This window comes from Mauremys reevesii, linkage group 6 (assembly GCF_016161935.1).
Source record: "Mauremys reevesii isolate NIE-2019 linkage group 6, ASM1616193v1, whole genome shotgun sequence".
NCBI lineage: Eukaryota > Metazoa > Chordata > Testudines > Geoemydidae > Mauremys > Mauremys reevesii.
Window position 1 is genome coordinate 55,293,216 of NC_052628.1, and position 21,310 is coordinate 55,314,525.

General features: G+C 39.1%; 1 long non-coding RNA gene across 1 annotated transcript in view; it reads left to right on the forward strand.

Annotated features, from left to right (window-relative positions):
* Positions 1-21,310, forward strand: part of LOC120408400 — a 140,649-nt gene that overhangs the window by 112,286 nt on the left and 7,053 nt on the right. Inside the window, exon 3 of the long non-coding RNA XR_005600671.1 lies at positions 18,555-18,669. This is a non-coding gene — a long non-coding RNA (uncharacterized LOC120408400). The remainder of the gene's footprint in view (positions 1-18,554; positions 18,670-21,310) is intronic.

Consider the following 21,310-nt stretch of genomic DNA (forward strand, 5'->3'; position numbering starts at 1 on the left):
TTCGGGGGACAATGAAAAGAGCAAGGTTTTCAGTTTATTAGAATATGCATGTTGAGTCAAACAGACTGAACAAAGCAAGAATTGCATAGATTTGAAGTAAAAGAATATCCGTAAGGTATTTCAACATATGCAAGAAAATTGCCATATCAGCTAGCACTTTATTAAGCAATACGGCAGATGAGACTTTCACCCCTACTGTGCCACCTCTGAGTGGGTGTAAGAGTGCAGAGGTTCTGTAAAGCCCTTAGCCAGCCAGGGAAGAATTCTGCTGGTGTAGTTATTGCATAGGACAGCTGTAGGCTGTCAAACATAGGCCTTCTTGAAAGAACCATGTAGGGAGCATGCTGGGGCAAGGCTGACAGTTGGAGGGGTAGGAGTGGGGTGTGCCAGTACCTTCATCTACTGGAAGCCTGAACTGAGCTGCCATACCTTAAAGCAGTATCCCTTGGGTTGCTCTGCGGTTGTTTTCTGCTCCCAGAACAGCCCAAAATCAGGACAGATCAAAGATGACTTTTAATATTCCCCCAGGACTTCAAATTAATAGCAAATAGTCAAAGCAGATGTTCTGCAAACAATCCATCAGCTGAAAATTGTTCCTATCTAATTGGCAAACACTTAGAAATGCAAACAATATGCTAGTTATAGAAATTAAATTCATATCTGTAATAGGAAACTAAATGATATACGCTTTGGGTTAAGCTAAAGGAGGCGGAGAGGAGGATCACTTCAAACTCTCAAAATGAAAGTGCTGTGCTGATGTCCCTTCTCTAGTGTCTCTTATTTAGAAATCAGCCCTTAAAACTCCAATTCCCTAGCAATAGTAGACTAATACAACAACTCTAGCCCACATTAAGAAACCTTTCTCAATAAACAGGTACAATAGAACCTCAGAGTTATGAACACCTCTGGGATGGAGATTGTTCATAATTCTGAAATGTTCGTAACTCTGAACAAAACATTACAGATGTTCTTTCAAAAATTTACAACTGAAAGTTGACTTAATACAGCTTTGAAACTTTACTATGCAGAAGAAAAATGCTGCTTTTAACCATCTTAATTAAAATGAAACAAGCACAAAATGTTTCCTTACCTTTTAAAAAAAAGATTTAACAACTTTCTCTTTATTTTTTTAGTACTCTACAGTATTTGCTTTCTTCCCCCCCACCCTTTGTTTTTGTCTCTGCTGCACTGCCTGATTGCATACTTCCTGTTCCAAATGAGGTGTGTGGTTGTTTGGTCAGTTCGTAACTCTGGTGTTTGTATCTCTGAGGTTCTATTGATTTATGATTCCATTTCCATGTAAACTCACTTTGAACACTTCCTTTTCCATGTAGAATATCGTGTAGGTTGTTTCCCCAAGTGTTCAGAAGTGAGGCTCAGCACAAAATTCAGCTACAAACATTATTTCTTGTCTGAGCATCACCCTGTGTCTCCCTCACATTCAACTTGTAGGCAGTTTTTTTTCTGTTTTATCAGCAGAGAGTTAACCCTGATACCAGCACAGGGGTTTCTATGGTCTTGAAGCTAGAGGACAGGGCTGGGAGTCAAGACAGTGAGTCCTAATCCTAAATACTTCAATATGTGACCTTGAGCAAGTCAACTTCTCAGTGCCTCCATTTCCTCATCTTTGAAATGGGGAAGGTTCTTTTGTAAGACATGTAATATAGATATGCCTATGTACGTAATTATAAAATACATAGGACCTGATTTCTGCTCATCGTATTTCTTCAGCTTTACCTGAGTTTTACTCCTTTAGAGCCAGGGCCGGCTCCAGCTTTTTTGCCGCCCCAAGTGGCGAAGAAAAAAGAAAAGAAAAGAAAAACCTGATTGAACTGCCGCCAAAGTGCCGCAGAAGAAGAAGGGGAGTGAAGGACCCGCTGTCGAAGAGACCCGGATGTGCTGCCCCTTTCTATTGGCTGCCCCAGGCACCTGCTTCCTTTGCTGGTGCCTGGAGCCGGTCCTGTTTTGAGCTCAGTTAGGCCCATAAACCCTGATTGCAAAAGTTTCAGATTCTCCACTGCCAAAAGAACATGTACCTCTTGAAATCACCGTGCTGAATATGCCTATGTTTGCTGATTATGTAACCATGAAGTCTCCTCTATTACTGAATCAAGTCCTTGGCACAAATATGATAAAAGACATGCTGGCTGATGGGCTTAGATTAACAATGAACCTAGTAATTGTCCGGAAATATATGTTTAATTCATAAAAAGTCTTAAATCATGACATAGTGATGGAGAAGTTTTCAAAAGAAAATGAAATACTAGTAATCACAAATTAATTGAGAATGTTGGAGCTATTCCTTTTCTTGACAACGTAAAACTTTTTACCATTTCTTTGCCAACACCTTTTTTCAGTTCCGTTTCAATTCTGTTTTGTAATTCTGTTTCAAGAGGAAAAGACATAATATGATAACTTTGATCACAAATGTTTAAAGAATTATGTAAGTAAGGTTAATTTCCTCTACATTAAGTAGAACCGATACACTAAACCAAAATATTGCAATAGTGGCTTTAGTGTGACCACACCTGGAATGCCAAATTCTGTTTTGGCCAGATGGTTATGAAAATGGTAATGACAAAATGAAAAGTGTTTGGAGAGGAGCAATCAAAATAATTTAGGCCCCCAATTAATCTCACTTTGCAGTGAGGCATGTGCCTTCTAAATCAGGACCTTAATTTGTTGGTGTGCTGACTGATAAGAAAACAGTAAAACTAACAACAGTTTGGCTAAGGGGATGACTTAAGTGGGGCCATAAGTCCACTAAATAACTGAGGCTGCATACAACAGAATGGAGAGGAATCACTGTGGAAGCAGAAATAGTTACTGTAAATTAATTTACTCTGAATTCACATGTAAAAATATGAAAATTAATTTACATAGCAATTTTTTCTAGAAAGTCTATGTATTGAGTCTGGTCAGGAGCATGGAAATCATATAATTCTCTATGAGGCTGTGCCTTTGTAGTAGAATTAATGTTTCCACAGCATTTTAGGAAGTATAACTACAAGCAATGGGATGGAATTAAGAAAGGGAATATTTATACTGAACATATTTCATCTCTCTCTCTCTCTCTCTCTCTCTGTCCCAGCAATGGATCGTTTAGATTATGTAACGATTTCCCAAGGGATGTGATGGAAGCCACGTTACTTGCAACATCTCAAATTGTACTGGACAGAATTACATTAAATACATCGTAAGACGAAGTGGTTAAAATTGTTTTGCTCGCCTATTGCTCTGACCTCATCCACGTCTCTTTGGATTCCTCCATTGACTTCCCATTGTCATGCTGTCCAGAGTGGTTCATGACCATGAGTACCTACCTCAGGGCAGACTGTCAGAAAACAGGGCAGACACCCCAAACTGGTGGTATGTTCACCAACCAGGAACTAATATAAATTCCTGGATCACTATGTCAGTCCTAACATGGAGTCACAGACAGTCTCCTTAGGCTCTCCAGTCTATCTTGCTGCACAGGCAATCTGGATTAGTGATCAGTGTCACTTACACCAAAAATCACAAAATATTCAGATTCTTTCTAGTCCCAAAAGACCAATTACTTACCCAAGATCAATTGGTACTCCAGGTCTTATGCCAAAGACAAGGCCTGAAGCCAATCCTGTAATAAACTATCTACAAATTTATTGACTAGGAAAACTAGGAAAAATAAATTAGTTATTTACAGGTTAAAACAAGCAAACGCATACACACAAATGAGTTACCATCTATGGTTTCTAAAGGTGACAGAGTTGTAGTAATCTGTCTTTGACTTTGGGGATCTCTGCTTTAATTTGGTGTTTCCAGTTTAGTTTCCAGTTATGTGTTTCTCAGTTCTTTTCAAACACCTATGGCCTTGGACAAAGCTGGAACTTGGTTTACAGGTGTCAAACCCATTATCCACGATATCGGGTTTAAACTTCTTGGGCCAAATTTTCATCTCACTTATACCAGTTTAAATCAGAGCCACTAGATCAGTGGTGGGTGAACCACAGCCTTTGGGAGCTGTGGGCAGCTGTGCCTGTGGATGGTAAATGTAAACAAATTGTCTCTCATCCTGCCAGCGGATTGCTCTGATGGGCTGCAGGTTGCCCACCACCTGCATAAATCACTGAAATCAGCTATGTTACATTGTGTAAAACTGCTGTTAGGAGAATCAGAACCATTATCTTTGCCTTCATGGCCCTACACAGTTTGCCTTGGCCTATATTTCTAGCTTGGTCTTTTATTGTGATAGATTTATCTTTAGGCCCATGTAATTTCATGGTTATATTGGCCATCGGTTGAGGACAGGTTTGAATTTTATGTGATGACTAAATTAGGGATGACTGAATGTAAATGGAATCCATCTTGCAACAGCAAGATGTCAGTTGCTCACCTGCATTCCCCAAGCCTTAACGGTCATGGGGAAGGACATTACCAAGGATATGCACTGTTTGTTAGTTTCATTCCATGCGCCAGAACGAAGATTAGTCATTGGTTCAACTGTTCCTAACGAAGGAAGCTTTGAAGGCCTTTCAGTCTGACGCTGGATGTATGGTCAAGCCAACACCTCACTCTTCTTAAACTATCCCACCTAGATATCACTCACAACGTGAATTAGATAAAGGCTCACACAATGATTAAAATAGATGGAAACAAGAGGAGGGACTTTCACCACACCATCTCAGGAAGCATAGGTCTGCTTACCCAAGCCTGGGTGAGAAGGGGCAAGCTTCCCTCTATTTTTGGAAGAGGAGAGGAAGCTGCAGTCACTTCTGTTTTCATTACTTTAACACATATGCTCACAGCATAGTAAGTTCAAGAAGCCCAAGAGTTCTTACCAGGTTATCTTGGCTATTTAATTTCTCCAGAACTTTGAGGAAATGTGTTAAATGTAGGAAATGAGGCATAATTGTTTCTGTGGCTCTCATTTGGGCTCCAGAAGGAAGTATAAGATGTTTGTTTTAAAAGAGGAGCCAACAGCACAGTTTTCTGGCCAATGGAGGTAGGTCCTGGAAGTGCAGTTGGTTTCTGTGTAGTTACCCTTTGAAGTTAGCTTAGCTTTATGATCTCTTCAATGCAAGTTGTCCCATTAATTTAGAATCTCTGGACTCTATTTATGGACCAGAGAATGCAGTTCCTGTATCCCCACCTTCCTTCCCCTCTTGGGTTTGCCTGAGCAGAGATCTATCTCCCATAACATTTAATGATGTGCCCAATATGGAGCTTGTCTGCTCAGAACCAAGGTCTTGAATCTGATGGCCTCTGGATTCAACTTAGCTGCCTTAAGGAATGGAGCCTGAGGTTCACTCCAGGAATCCTTGGATCCATGGGGCTTCTATCAAGCCTTGGCCAATTAATCCTTTTAATTTTCCCAGCTCTACTACTGCTCTATGATTGATTGTCTCTACCTAAGCCTCTTTTACACCTACTAGATAATGGGGCCTCAATATTTCCCTTATAGGTCCTGGATCTCTTGGCATACTTAGCCTATGTGGGTTGGTGAGCTATGGGTTTAGTTCTCCAGGGAAAGATCCAGGAAGACGAATGGCCCTTCTGCTTTGTCTTCAGGTTTTCCTCCTTTAAATGAGGAGCCCTTCCAGCTTTCTCTCCAGGTCTGCATACCCTGCTGAGAGATCTTCCTGTTCTTACCAGTTCCTCAGCTGATGAAATAGGATCAATTTCCTCAGTCTCTTGGCTTGATGCCTTTAAACATTTATGAGATTATATATTTTGAATAGTACAAACTTTAGATAATAGTGCTCTCCTCAAGGCAGGTAATGTTGCACCTGGCATCCTGGAGCTGTCCCATAAAAGAGGGTGTGATGGAAATAACAAAGGCCTTTTGGTTAACCTTTTTCAACTGAGAACTTCAGTCAGATTTTTTCCATATATTTATAAGTGCCTTAAAATAGCAGTTTACACTAGAGCGCTTCCTCGACCATAACAATAGTGCTGTTGGCATACTGCAGTGATCTGATCCTTCAAATACTGTTAGCTAGAGCACTCTAGCAGAATTAGTCTTTTTACATCACATTAGATACCGTACAGTTACATTCAGTAAATACACCTCTTCATGATATAATTTGATAATAGGTGCTGTAATTTTAGGGCTTAATGCCACTAAAGAGATTGACCATCTAGTAATATGTTTTAATAATAATAATTGTGTAATCTCATAGTGCCTTTTATCAAAATGACCCTGGAGAGCGTTACAATCTTATACTGTATAAAAACAGATTACCTTTGATTTTAAGAACAGATAATTTTGTTTATCCATTAGGGAATAATGCCACATTATTTTTCTTACAAAGAGGCACTCACTTGTAGATATACTTGGACAGCAATTTGTAAGAAAAATAATCTGGCATTATTTCCTTACATTTTTTGTTTATAAAACAATAACCTTACCTAAAACATGTGATGTGTATTCATCCATGGGGCAGAACAAAAAAGCTGTTTAGTGACAACCTTGCACAAGAGTTTAGGGATGAATACTTTATGTAACTGATTGTTACATACTGGAGCTTGGTCAAATGGTAAAGCATTTTACACAAAATGTATGCAAAATATTCCAGTGATTTTTTTTCAGGATTTTGCACCCAACATTTTCTGGGATGAAATTTCAGGAGACTAACAATTACTGATAATAAAGCATGCAAAAACCTAAAAAGTCACTTTCACGTGAATGTAGCAATTTTTAAAATGCCGGAGAGGGTATCCACTAAAAGCTGTTAAGTGCTAGGGATTGGGAGGTCCTCAATTCCTTTTATTTAGGTCCTGATTCAGGATATTGTTGCATGAATAGGCCCACTGTCTTTGACTGAACTACTTATGCACTTATTTAAACATATGCTTCCATACCATTTTGAATTGGGGCTTCAGATTGCAATTCTATGCAGTGTCCCATGCAGTTTACAAATGTGAGAAAAGACAGCTCTACTTCAAAGAGCTTACGCTCTGAAAGACTGTAGTGTTACAAATCCTGTACCCCATCTAGTGCAAGCCATTATGGGGTGGTCTCAACTTTCTGGAGTTACCTGGTCCCCAGGCGATTTGAAAATGTGTGTGTAGATTTTATGCCCTTTGAGGCAAGAACCTTGCCTTTGGAGACTTGAGGTGGGATAGAGTTGTAAGGCAACCAGCATACTTCTGCTGTCTGTAAAAATAAGTCAATATTTGGCTTGTGTAACACACCTGAAGTTTGACTTTCATAAAAAATTTGAAATATAAATATTTTCCTCTTTTTCCTTCCCCCTCTAAAACATTGGAGGTTATGATAACTGTATCCAGAATACTATATCCTGTTGAAACTGCTGGGGGGAATTTAGCCTTCTGAAACACTTCAAAAATAAACTCAACTTCATTCTAACTTTCATTATAATTCTGGCAAATAAAGAATTATTTGCCAGAATTATAATGAGTGAGTTTATTCAGTGACTCTTATGGTTCCAGGCATGATCATTTTACAAAAAATGGTGCTTTAAGGATTAATTGATAAACTTAATGTTTGAGAAATGTTGAAGGCACACAGACCTCCAGTGACAGTGGAAATTAGATACCTACTGCACTGTAACCCCTCTTTGCATGATTAACTAGTTTAAATTGTATTAGAAATAAGCAGTACTCTGTAAGTAAAGGCTGCTCCGCCTTAATATATCATGGGCACACATGGAAAAATTAGATTAATTTTGGATAAACATTCAAAAGTTTGGCTGCTTAATTGATCCTTTTTCAGGGACTACCTTATGACTCCTTCCAGGCTCTTTCTCTCTGACACACAAAATCTCCCAGCATCCTCAGCTCTCCATATCTTGATTTTGTTTCATCTGTAGCAGTGAGCTAGAGAGGTGGGGTGGCTGGGGAGCCCACCATTTTCCTTTGAGAGAGTTCCCCTATGCCAGGGAAATGCTCTAGGAATTTTCAGCGGATTAGTCCCTTTGTGCGCTGCCTTAGTGATGCAAATAGATGGTGACTCACTTGAGAATCTGGCCCATAGCATTCAAAGGGGGTGGTCAGGGGATCACACACTTTACATTTTGCCCTTAATTTTCTTTGTAACTCTCTGAAGAGTTAACATTTTCAAATTCTCCCAACTCAGCCGAACTCAAACCAATTTTCAGCCCAATATTTAAAAGCACCTCTCCTTGAACCTCAAGACTCTTCTTCTCTCTCAACAGGAGACCGCTAATATTCACTGATTTTTTTCCACTCTAACCCTTTTGAAGAAAAAGGTAACCTTCTCTTCTGGCTTATTTCATTCTAAGGAGGAGAGACTTATCTCACTTTCTGGTCCTCTGTAATTCAAACTATGCCTCCTGCTGTTGCTGCTTGGGGGAAACATAAGATGGTCTCTACAATCCTATCCTTCTGTGGTAATTGTTGGTCTCTATCCATTCCTCTTAAGAGCTAGTTTTACTGCTAGTGACTTAAAGATTTAAAGGGATTTTTTTTCTATTTTCTGGCTTTTGTAAAGTGCTAGGTAATGTTTCAAAGCATATCACATTTGTCATTTAAAGATGACCAAATAACTGAATAATGCATCCAGATCACAGGGAATAAGAAGCAGTAGCTATAAGGGTGCCCACTTGTTCCTGCTACACAGCTTCACTGCACTGCACTGAGTGCTCTATATCTCAATTCATCATATTCATGAAATCCATATCTGTAGTATCTTGGGAAATCAAAGGGGGTAAATTTAAATTGACACAGAGTGAAAGCAGATGGGAGTCCCTTACCCGGGTTACATACACAAAGGATGTTATTTTCTCTGTTCAGATTCAGCCTGTTCCTCTCCTGCTTAGTCAGTGGTGAGCAGTAGTCGCCATTCTGTCAGTTCACCATAACCTCACGTTATAGCTGTGGAGCACAGTATGGTCTAAACTAAAAGCTTTTTTTAGCTAACCTCATTGACAGACCCTACACCACATTGATCAGTGAAGGAGAAACTATTTAATTGAAAAACTTTAGTAAATGAGATAAAAATTAAGATGTAGAAGATAAATGTCTGATGTGGAAGTAGATATTTCCCCCTTTAATGGAGACCAGGTATAGTAATTTGTGTCAAATGGAACATTGTCTATTATTGGGATTGGGATTCACGTCTCTTAAATCTTACTTTTGGCTCTGCCACTTGGTCATTGTGAGAACCTGGGCAAGTCATGTCAACTTCTCAAAGCCTCAATGTTCCCATCTATAAAGACGGCATGATATTTTCCTGACTTACAGGGATGGAGTTGAATGTATGTATGATGGGGACTTCCGTCTCAGTTAGGTTGTTCCAAACTCTTACAAACTTAAAGGAAGAAGGAATTGCTTCAATGCACAGATCTCTCCCAACACCTTTATTAGCACGTTGTGTTGTGGTGTCCACCCCATGCAAGGCCTGAAGGGGTAAACTAGGCCAATTAACTTTAGGCTGCACCTAAGGCATGCTAGGGCCTAATTGCTGATGAAATCCAACTGAGGGAGGAGCTGGGCACAAACTATACAAAGAGGAAGTTGGTAGGCTCAAGGAGGAAAAACTTGCAATCATACTCCCAGATACAAGGGGGAAAAGTAGGAAGCAGTCCAGGGAAGGAACAGTGAGGGATGGGAGAGTAAAAGCCCAGAGCTGCTGGGTTGAGGGTCCCTGGACTGGAACCCAATGTAGAGAGCAGGCCTTGGTTCCCCTGCAAGCCACTGCTGGAGTGACACAGTAGGGATAGCCCATTTTGGGATGGCTGGAAGCAGTTTGGAAGCAGACTTTAATGATACCCTGGGAGGGGGGAGAACTTTAACGTGACTTAGCTGTGGGGTTAAGCCATGAAGAAGAAAGTGCTGCAGCTTCTGGCACGTGAGACCATGGAGTAAGTGAAAAAATGGCAGGCTGAGTAACCATGGTGGTGGTGGGGGGGGGTCAGATCAGGTGGCTGAGCTAATTCCCCAGATGAGCCACCAGGAGACACCACCAAGTCGTGAGTAGAGCAGACTCTGTCACACATTGCAGGAAACCAGGATTCTGCACAAGAACAGTCAGTAGGAGTATGACATACATTTTAAATGACCGAAAGAAACTTTACTTCTGACTGCCCCTCCTTTCGCAGCTCGTCAGCATTGCAGGCTACTCCTTGGGCCTATCCACAGCCCTGAGCTCAGACTTTGCTGCAGGAAGCCAGGGCAGGATTTCTGTCTAGCTCTCTAGCCAAACAGGGCTCTGGAGGGATGGAGAGCCCAGCCTTTTTCTCCAGACTACTCGTCCCCAACCATTCAAAATTCTAGGGCAGGACCAGTTTTCACAGCACTGCTGCTGCTATATAGAGTAGGGGCTCCACATATATAAAGTATTTTGAGATATGTATGTAATAGACCATAAACAGGCAAAGTATTACCTGTTGAACATTGTCAGTAGTTTTATAATTTGTCTCTGAACTGATCCCTGATTCTGAATGAGAAAGAGAATGACATGTACTTTACTTTGTACATCTCCTTTCCTGAGCTAAAATATTCCTTCGGTAGCTAAAGAAAATGGGAAAGAGATCTTGGAGTCATTCTGGAGAGTTCTCTGAAAACATCCACTCAATGTGCAGCGGCAGTCAAAAAAATGAACAGAATGTTTGGCATCATTAAGAAAGGGATAGATAATAAGACAGAAAATATCATATTACCTCTATATAAATCCAGGGCACACCCACACTTTGAATACTGTGTGCAGATGTGGTTGCCTCATCTCAACAAAGATATATTGGAATTGGAAAAGGTTCAGAAAAGGGCAACAAAAATGATCAAAGGTATGGAATAGCTTCCATATGAGGAAAGATTAATAAGACTGGGACTTTTCAGCTTGGAAAAGAGATGACTAAGTGGGGATATGATAGATAAAATCATGCCTGGTATGGAGAAAGTAAATAAGGAAGTGTTATATACCCTTTCTGATAACACAAAAACTAAGGGTCACCAAAAGAAATTAATAGGTAGCAGATTTAAAACAAACAAAATGAAGTATTTCTTTACACAATGCATAGTCAACCTGTGGAACTGTTTGCCAGAGGATGTTGTGAAGGCCAAGACTATAACAGGGATCAAAAAAGAACTAGATAAGTTCATGGAAGATAGGTCCATCAACGCCTATTAGCCAGGATGGGCAGGGATGGTGTCCCTAGCTTCTTTTTGCCAAAAGCTGGGAATGAGTGACAGGGAATGGATCACTTGAGGATTACCTGTTTTGTTCATTCCTTCTGGGACACCTGGCATTGGCCACTGTTGGAAGACAGGATACTGGGCAAGATGGACCTTTGGTCTGATCCAGTATGGCCATTCTAATGGTCTTATGAAAATAAAATCCACAAATTAGGTGGAAGAGAGGGGCTAGATGAAGCCTCATTGGGGGCTGCAGGAGTCAGACCTTCTTAAAGCTAGGAGTAATGTTAATGGTAAAATAATTTACAAGGAGCTCTCTCTGCTCCCTTCTTTACAAAAAGCTTTTTGTGCTCACTTCACATCTTTCCATCTCCTCTGTAAAAACAAACAAAAAACAGCCAAGAAAAAAAATCATTTAAATGTAGTGTTTTATCCATGTTTGCTATTTATAAAATATCTCGTCATACTCACAAATACAAAATATAGAGTCTCCAAGGTAGAAAAAGCACTTAACTGTACCAATTTGGGGTTTGTAAAACTGGAATAAGTCTCCAAAGTATGAAATGTTCAATTATTTGAGGTGACTGGGTTTGTTTTGTGAACATTTCACTCAAACATAGCATTGATCAGAGCCTATCTTGCTGATCCTCAAGCCACACACACATACCAGCTACACAAAGAAATTACAGTACAGTGATTTTGCTCTGAATCTGTTGACTTTTGACTCAACTCACTCATTATCACCAGTCTACGAAAGAGATTATTGAGAAAGTAAGGGCAAAATTCACATGTAATGAGTGCAGCATCTGGGGTGCAGTTTCTGCACAGTGCATAAAAATGCACTGTATAGGATGGAAGCCAGAATTTTTGCCCAAATGTTGAGAGCTTTTGTATGAGAACTCAGTGGTTTATTCTCTATGCTTCAAGGACCGGTTCTAGCCACCATTGAAATCAGTGGGAGTCTTTCCATTGGCTTCAGGGCCAGATGTGTCACATCCAAAATGTCCAATGAAAATTTGCAGCAGTTCTAACTTAATGAGATCCCCAACATTAAAGCAATGGCATCTCCCCCACCCGCTTTGTTTTGACACTCTGGTCTGTGTCACTTGTTATGAAAATGAAATATTTTATAATGTGTGTAAGTAGTCTGCAATCTGTGTAAATGTTTTGACACTTGTATACTGTATGTCTTTTTATGTATATAAAATAATTGCTCTACTATCCATCATGTTATCAACCTGTGACAAACTGCATATATTTCAACAAAACTGTCCTATTTTTTATTTGTTTTCTCTCTGATATTCCAGCTACTTTCTTTGATTTGAAATTTTACAGACTTCAAAAGTCCATTGTAGAGGCAGGGGTAGGTTACTTTGTTCTTGGTTTAGCTTTCTAAAAGAGATTGAAAATAAAAGGAAGGGAGTAAAAAATGGGTGATTAAAAATTCCATAAAAAATTAAATCTTTTAAATAAAACAGGTGTTGCTGTTTTCTTATCTTGTACCTAAAATTGATTACCTCTCATAATTAACCAATATACTTCTAATTTTTTGAAAAATAACGGCAGCAGTAATTGATTCATCATTAACTATCGAGTTTATTGGACTTTTAGTCAATTAATATAACAATGGAACTTCAAAAAGGTGTCAGAATTTCAGTCTAAATTTCATATTAATACATTTTCATTTTTATAACATTAAGAAATATCAAATGTTTGAAAAACCAACAGTATTGCCCTTAAAAAGTTGGCAGTTTTGCCCCACTGAAGTAAATGGGCAAAAATCCACCTATATAGATTAGACCCCAATCCTGCATTCTGATCCATCAAAAAGAAAGAAACCGGCTTAGTATCTTTAAATATATAGATCAACATATACATTTAAAATTGGTCCTGAACCAAAAAAACTACCCAGGTAAAATCCTCACATCATTTAAGTCAACAGGCATTTTGCCATTGATGTCAGTGAGGCCAGGAATTCACTCCAGACTTTAAATCCCAGACTTTCAGAGATTAAATATCTAGAATCAGCCCCATTACTAATATAAATACATGAAAGCACTGGAGCATCAGTGTTTGGTTAGTTACACATAATAATATCATAGCTAACATTTTTTCATTTGGGTATAATTCCAAATAGACAAGCTAAAAGGAAACTTGTATCCACTGTAATTCATACAGTCTCTGCCTCTTCCTAAAATGATACAAAAAAATCACTTAATCTTTTTTTTACAAATCTATTTTGTTGTATAATGTTATCTATTATTGCACAGCCCCTATGGTATAGGAACTTTTTTGCAGACAAAAATAAACATCTCAGGGAAGCGTACAAAGACTCTACTTAGATCAAACAATGTTTATAGAATTTACTTTTAAAAATAAGATGAAACAGATGTATCACAAGCCACTTGAGGAAGGTAATATCCCAGAACTATTTGATCTCATTCTAGAAATGCATAATCCAGAACCATGCAATGTCTAGTTTAGCTAAATACATTAGTTTTTTCTAACTACTATATCAAGACGGTAAGAGGCCAAGTATATTAACACCATTTTGTCCCATACCTGCTTATGAACTGTACATTTCCAAATTTTGAAAACATCTGGCAAAGACCAAACCAAAATTTCCCATTGGAATCTGTAAGACAAAAATTGGAACAAAAATAAGAAACTGTAGAATGGAATCCTATCAAAATTCATGTCTAATCTCAGCAAAGATGCCAGACTCTCCGCATAAACACAAATCACTGCCTCAGGGCAACCACAGCCACTGTATTAAGTGGAAACAGTATTGAAACAAGAATTATTATGAAGGTTTAGGTCATAAAAATGAATCCAGTGTAAGAAGCTATGTTGACAGAAGAAATTCACAACAGAGACAATATTTCAGTAACATCTTAGCAGCAGCACTGCAAATGAAACATGAAACAAACCAAGAAATCTTCAGTCCTGCTCACTGCATCTTTTCTGACAACTAATTACCAATAAAGTTTAATCTTAATCACAAATACCAAAATAATATGGATGATAAAACCCTTCCAGAAACTTTTTACCAGCAATGAAAAATATTCAAAATATTTTCCAGCCACCTGCTAACTTCTGGCTGCAGGCATTAACCATAATTATTTTTCATATCTTTCTTTTTGTGGTACAACCTGCTGGATTTATCCTAATGAGCTGCTTAAGTATGAATGGTTAAGTATTAAAATTATATATTTCAAATAAAATGTTAAGACTACAGTACATGTAACATCTGTAAATATTATTGTAATCTATAATGTACATTTAATTGCTTTTATTTTTTCAGTCATGACTGTGGCATTCAAGTATCGTTGACTTTTGCAGCTTAGCAATTATCTCAGCTTAGCTTTGATGTTTAACCTCAAGGTCCTTTATTGCTCTGCATACTTGAATGCCTTGAACATTAATTACCACTAGGAATGGGCAAATCAATTTGGGTAACTTTAATCCCAACTGTTGAACTGAAAGAAACACTAACTTGTTTAAATTGTCCTCCTTTTCCTCCCTTTCAGAAAACTCCACATTTCTACTCCTCCTTGTATCTCAGCCCTCATTTCTTCATACATCACTTACACTTCCAGCCTGAGCTTTTCTCTTTAAGCTTCCCTGTCTCCTTCTTCCACTCCTGCCTTCAGGCCTTCTTTTATGCTGCCCTTTAGTCTTCAAACAGTCCCCAAATTAATTTTTTCACTCCTTCTCTTTCCCCCGTCTGATCACTTTTCCAAATTCTCGTATTCCCGTAATGATAACTGGCACATGCCACTTTGTTCAATGTACTGGCCACTGTTTGCATTTTGACGATATGTTTAAGTTTGTCAGGGCAAGAGCTTTCTGTTTTTGCTTGGCACATCGTGTATCTATACTGTCAGTGACACCAACACTCACTATTTTATCATGAGTCTTTTGATATATTTGGTGTTTTACTTTCAGGCCCCGGCTTCATGTGATTTGTGTGATTAGATGAAAAACTTAGCTTTCACTTTTTTTTAACATACATTTCTACCTCTCAGGGTTGTGTAAAAAAAGTTGAAAATATGAACTCTAAAAGCTCAAAACCCAGAAAAGAAATAAAACATACATATCTAATTTGGTTTAAAATCATGAAATTTAAAAATTAACTCAATTTTTGGGACCTGGCTTGTGATTTTTGAAGACTTGGGGTTTGTAATACATTATACTATAAAACAGTGGGTATGACACCTTATCCAACAATAACAATTGTGTTATCTTAAAGAAAATTCTGAACCTGTAACAGAGTTATTGTGCTGGCTTTCCCAACCAGCCCCTAAAGGTGTGGCTCCGCCCACATGGGAAGAACACTAATGTCAGGAAGTAAGGCATAGAGGAATTTCAGGGATGGGTCTCTTCTTCCTGTCCCTAGGTGAGTGTGAAACTCTATGTAACCCACCAGTTCCTCCCTGGGTTACTTGGGCGCAGGCAGCACTTACCTGTGTGCCCAGGTGTCTGATGATGTCAAAATTAAAGGAGATCCTGAGTATTCCAGTGATGATGCTGGATAGGTGGGAATCCTCTATCCACCCCTCTGCTGCATTCCTTTTACTTATAAAGAAAATAAATTTTGGCAGTGCCTCTACCAGGGAGTCTCCGGGAATAAACCTGAGCTAATCGATGCATTGGGTCTAACTCAAAGGACCAATTATAAACAATATACACCCAATATACACTTAGATTAGAATTAACACACCTTTACTTAATTTAAGAAAACATGATATAACAGATTGAGATAAGTATATCACAACACATTTAAATCAGCAGGTGGCACTTCAGTAAAACAATAAATGCAATTTACAGTAGTGAATTAAACTTAACCAACTTACATTTACACTGGCACCATTACCCCACCCCTGAGCATGCACTCCTCTGATTGTCAGAGTTCTAAACACTTGCTTGCCTGGGTGCATTTCAAGATGTTGAAGCCAGGGACGGTCCTCTGTTGGTCCAGTAAAACAGTCCAGGCAAGGTGACGCAAGGTAGACCAGTTCTAGTTTGGGGTCATTCCAAGCTGCACAACTCCTCTGAAGATGTGAATTGTTTTAATATAGGTCAATAACCCTAGGTCCTGATTAGACAAGAAGACCACTTTATCATCTGCAGGCAAACCCTTATAGTCTCTTTGCTCTCTTCCTTCCCTTGCAAGCTCTTTCCCAACCAACAAAGGTGATGGTCACTCTCACTGCCTCCATTGCAGGCCAACCTCAGTCAGTTCTGAGCACAGCAGCAGTCTCTGCCTTGAAGCTACCATTAGCCTTGGAGACTTCCTGCTTGCTCTAAGCCTCTAAGAATCTCAGCAGCAGCTTCTGGCTTTATATTAGTAGCTTAGCAGCTGCTCCTGGCTTGGACAGAGCTCCTCAGAGCAATCTCCACTCCCCTACCAGGATCCCAGGTCCTCTCACACAAGATGGAGACCACCCCATGCTCTCCTTACATCCTTTGGAACTGGAAGTCTCTCTCTCTGCCCCAAGGCAGCATGATAATTGCAATGTCCAAAGCTGGATTGCAACACTCATGATCTTCCCATCAGGAACATTCCCAATTAAGTTCAGAGGCCCCCCTAGGAGAGGGTGTCTCCATGTAATAGTAGCACCAACAGGAGAGGAGAATGAGCTGCCCCTATACTAAGTTGTAGGATCAAAGATATAGTTCTTTGGCTCAATGGTTCTCAACTAGGGGTACGTGCCCCTGGGGGTACACAGCAGTCTTCCAGGGAGTACATAACTCATTTAGCTATTTGGCTAGTTTTACAATAGGGTATATCAAGGATCGGCAACCTTTGGCACGCGGCCCACCAGGGTAAGCCCCCTGGCAGGCCAGGCCAGTTTGTTTACCTCCGCAGGTTCGGCCAATCGCAGCTTCCACTGGCTGGAGTTCACCATCCCAGGCCAATAGGGGCTGCAGGAAGTGGCTGCCAGCACGTCCCTCGGCCCGCACCGCTTCCTGCAGCTCCCATTGGCCTGGAGCGGCAAACTGCAGCCAGTGGGAGCCACGATCGGCCGAACCTGCAGACGCAGCAGGTAAACAAACCAGCCTGGCCCACCATGGGGCTTACCCTGGTGGGCCATGTGCCAAAGATTGCCAATACCTGGGCTATAAAAAAAGCACTAGAAAACTTCTGGAAAGGGTTCCAGTAGTCTGGAAACGTTGAGAAGCCACTGCTTTCGCTTACTGAACTCGTGCCTGCCTTTACGGATCATAAGTTCTAGGAATTGTGCCTGCTTGTACTAGCTCACCAAGAGGTCCTGTAAGGCTCCTCTGCCCTTACTAGTTTGGGCTAAAAAGGTCATTTGTGAAGTATTTCCAGATTTGCCAATTTGAGAAAGATTGGAAATCTCACAAGATCTGATTCTCATTCTGACGTTTCATGGATGCTTATTTTAACAGAACTTCTAAATCTTTTGGAGGTTTTTCCTACCACTATTTCCCTCATATCAGGACGGTGCGTCCTCCAAGCTTTGACTGTATATCATATTTTCATTTGGATTTGTAAATTTCCGTGGTGACCCTTTTCTAGTTGGGGTTCTATGTCTTGTTTTGTTTTCCCTACAAAATCCTTTGAATCCCCACTAGGATGTTCATCATTTGTCAGTTTAGACAATTACAGGATAAAATAGTCTGATAAATCCCTCAGAAAATGATGCATTTGTTCAACTATATTTGTTTAAATAAGTATAGGTGAAAAGTTAAATCCCCTTGCAACAGGAATCATATGTAGGTTTCTAATTATATTCAGGACATTTGTTTTGTGGCTAGCCTATTTTAGGGTGGGCCTCCGTCCCAACATTAAACTCTGATTTACTATAGATTTCTTCATATACTTTTTTCTTTCCCAGTGGTCCGAGTACAAGTAGAAACAGATAAGAGCTGGCAGTGTTTGTTTTATTGTAAACCTTATTCAGCCTGATATTTAATTATGTTTCCACGTGGATTTGTAATGTGGATTAATAGTTTTATTGTACTCCTGTGATTAGTTTTTGTTTGTTCTAATTTCTTTTTTGGCTCTTTCTTGACCTTGAGGTGAAAAAACACAGAAGATGTATTCCCTCAATTTAATGCCAGTCTGAGGTGTTTCTCCTGCATCATCAGATCAATGAAAAGTAAATAGCCTACACTTCTTGTTTCACAGTGCAGTATTGATCTTTCTTCAGCTTTTGCTTCCCTTTTTTCCCTGCGTCTTGTGTCTTTCAACCCCTGGGACCGAAGTGATTGCCATAGATTGGACAAGCTAACAAGCGCATGATAAGGAACTAGTGTTTTGTGGTATACTCACATACACATGCTTGGTATATAAAGCCTGGACCTCTCTGCATTGAAAGAGAGGTGCCATTTTGTGTATGGCACAAGTCACTATGAAAAAGAACCACAGAGAAGGCACTAGAGCAGCAGAGGATTTTAATCTTCACACTGATCTTTTATTCCTACAGCTGGTGCCAAGCTCGGTGAGGACATCACTCCTCTGAAAAGTAAGACAAGTAGCCTGCGAGGAATGCCATAAGCTTTTTTGCTTGGGCAAATGTATGGTACAGTGGCAGCCTGTGGGTAAGTCTGAACTTAATCCTATAGTGACCATATAATTTTTGTCAAGCCCTCTTTGAATTTTGAGCAGCAGAGCCCTTCAGAGAAAGTTTGAGAATTGCAATAGAAATCATTACTTTCTGGCAGAAAATATGACCTTCAGTATCCTATAATATATTTTAGAGACGTGCTTTGACGTTAGTACAGAAAACAGCTTAAAAACTAATTCATGCTGTAAATTAAGTATTGAATTCATCCAATTTCTTTGTGGTGTTTTATGTTTTTAAAGTTTGCTTTTTTCAGTAGAGGATGTGAAGTAGTTTTCCTTAAAATTTATTATAATGGAAATACCTTACTTTGTAAAGCATAGAAATACTCCATATAGTGTCTACCTGTCCTCAAGTGCTAGTTAAGTTAAGAAATCACATCTTTTTACATTTCCTTTCTGGGCCCTTCACTGTCCAAAGTGTTCCCTGGCACCGAAAAATGGATAGATGAATAATTTATATTCTATTGCATGCTATGCAGTCTGTTGTTTCTTTTGAATAGGTAGATATTTGTGCTGTGCAGTTCAGAAGTTTTCTGACATTGCTTTAGGTGCATGGGAATACTGTTTTTCTCTGTCTCCGGGTGCTTATTAGTCTCTGGTACCATTGGAGCACAGCAAACTAATGTAAATATAAATAAGTAATTTATCCTTTATGTTTTATGTCATCCTTCAAATACTTAGCCTGAGCATTTGTGGCCAGGTTATCATACTGGCTCCAAAATAGCAACCACATATGAGCTCATACAAGACATGAAAAGTGTTATACGGATTATAAAGAAAAGTTACGATTTTCCTTTATATCTGATCAGTGATATTGTATATTTAGTATTTAAAAAGAATGATCATGGGGAGCATACTGTTATACTTTACAATATTTAACTAAACATTAAACTCTCTTCTATGCAAGATCAACAGCAAATAAGTTCTTGTATTCTATGATTACTACTAACAGTACAATGATATATGAGTTTCATATGTCCTATGGACACCACTGAAATGCAGTTTATTGGCAGTATTTTCAACAGTACACTTTTATAATGTGAACCTTTGTTGTTGTTTTTAAAAACAAAAACAGTGCACACTACACAAATTATGTGTAATGCTGGAGATAGTCTATCTCTTTCTAGTTTTATGACATTTTACACTTCTTGGAGCTAGATCATTGTTCTAACCCAAGCTATTATGTAATCCTTAGGGTAACCCCGCTGCTGATTTGAACGCTATTAATTTTCTATTATAGTGTGCTAAAGATGTTCTACTGTGTGGTGCTCACCTGCATTATTGAGTCAATGACCAATTGCAGAGTTACTCTGTGGTGGTTGGAGCTTAACTCAACCCTTTGGGATCTCATTTATTATTTGCAGATATTGATTTTGAAAAAAGGAAAAGCTAAGATGTGTGAATCTAATACCAACTTAGAACTAGCCTACAGCTGTTAACTCTTAATAGTCTGCTTACTGTGGGTGTGTGTTGTTTGAAGCTTGAATTCTTAACATTTTTATGAACAATAAACTATTTGCTGCTACTCCATAAAGATTTGAAAGCAGCCATATAATCTTAGTCATATAGCACCAAAGTTATACTTTTTTACCTTTCAATATTTAAATTGTTTAAAATTAATGATAATTCTGATTCCTTATCAGTGCACTATTTAATGAGACTAATTTAATGAAGACAGACCCAGTGCTGTGGTTTGCATATTTCTTGTTCTAGATATACATTATAAAAGCCATGTGGGAAAATGTTACACACTAAATGAATAATTTGTCCCCAAACCACCACTAGGGCCCCAGATTCAGGACAGTGATCCACAGTTGTGTATCTATTTGCAGGATCAGACCTTACCTGTGTTGTAGAAACTGACCAGTTTAGGACCTGATCCAAACCCATGACTTCAGTTGAAAGATTCTCATTTACTTTAATGAGCTTTGGATCAGGCCCTGAGTCTGGCTGTGAGCTTCCATATCATTTCGTTATTTAATACTTTTATGGCAAGTTCTTCCTTCATCTCCTTCTCCAGTGCTTTACCTGATTTGAAAATTTCCATTTCCAACAAAGATGAAACTTCTGAGGGAATTGTGAATGTAACTGTTCCTTATCATTCTTCAAATTAAATTCGTTTAAAATAGACTGCATTTCAAAAAGTTTGTCAATGGCACTTCTTCTGAGGCAATAATTGTGTTCAGTGCAATCACAGATTCTATTGACTTCACCACCTAGGCACCCACCGTATACAGGATTACTCCTGGAAGAAGGCTTCCAAGATTAGGCCCTATATATTTTTTCCAGACTGGCACACTCTGAACATAGCATTTTTATAAGAAAAATAAGTACAGAACCATTCTGGAAAAAAGTGTTGAAGCTGGAGGACAGTGTTATGTACATTATAGTGAATAATTTCTTTAGTAAAAGAGAGTCCTGTGAAATGAAGGGAATCTAATACTGTGAGCTCCCGGGGTCTGGGATTGCGTTCTTCTTGTGTGTTTGTACAGTGCCTAGCCAATGGTGCCCCAGTTGTGAATTGGACCTCTGCATACTACTGTAATATAAATATTAACAATAATAACGTATGGATTCAATTTAAGAAAGTACCATATAGGATATCTAGGAGACCGT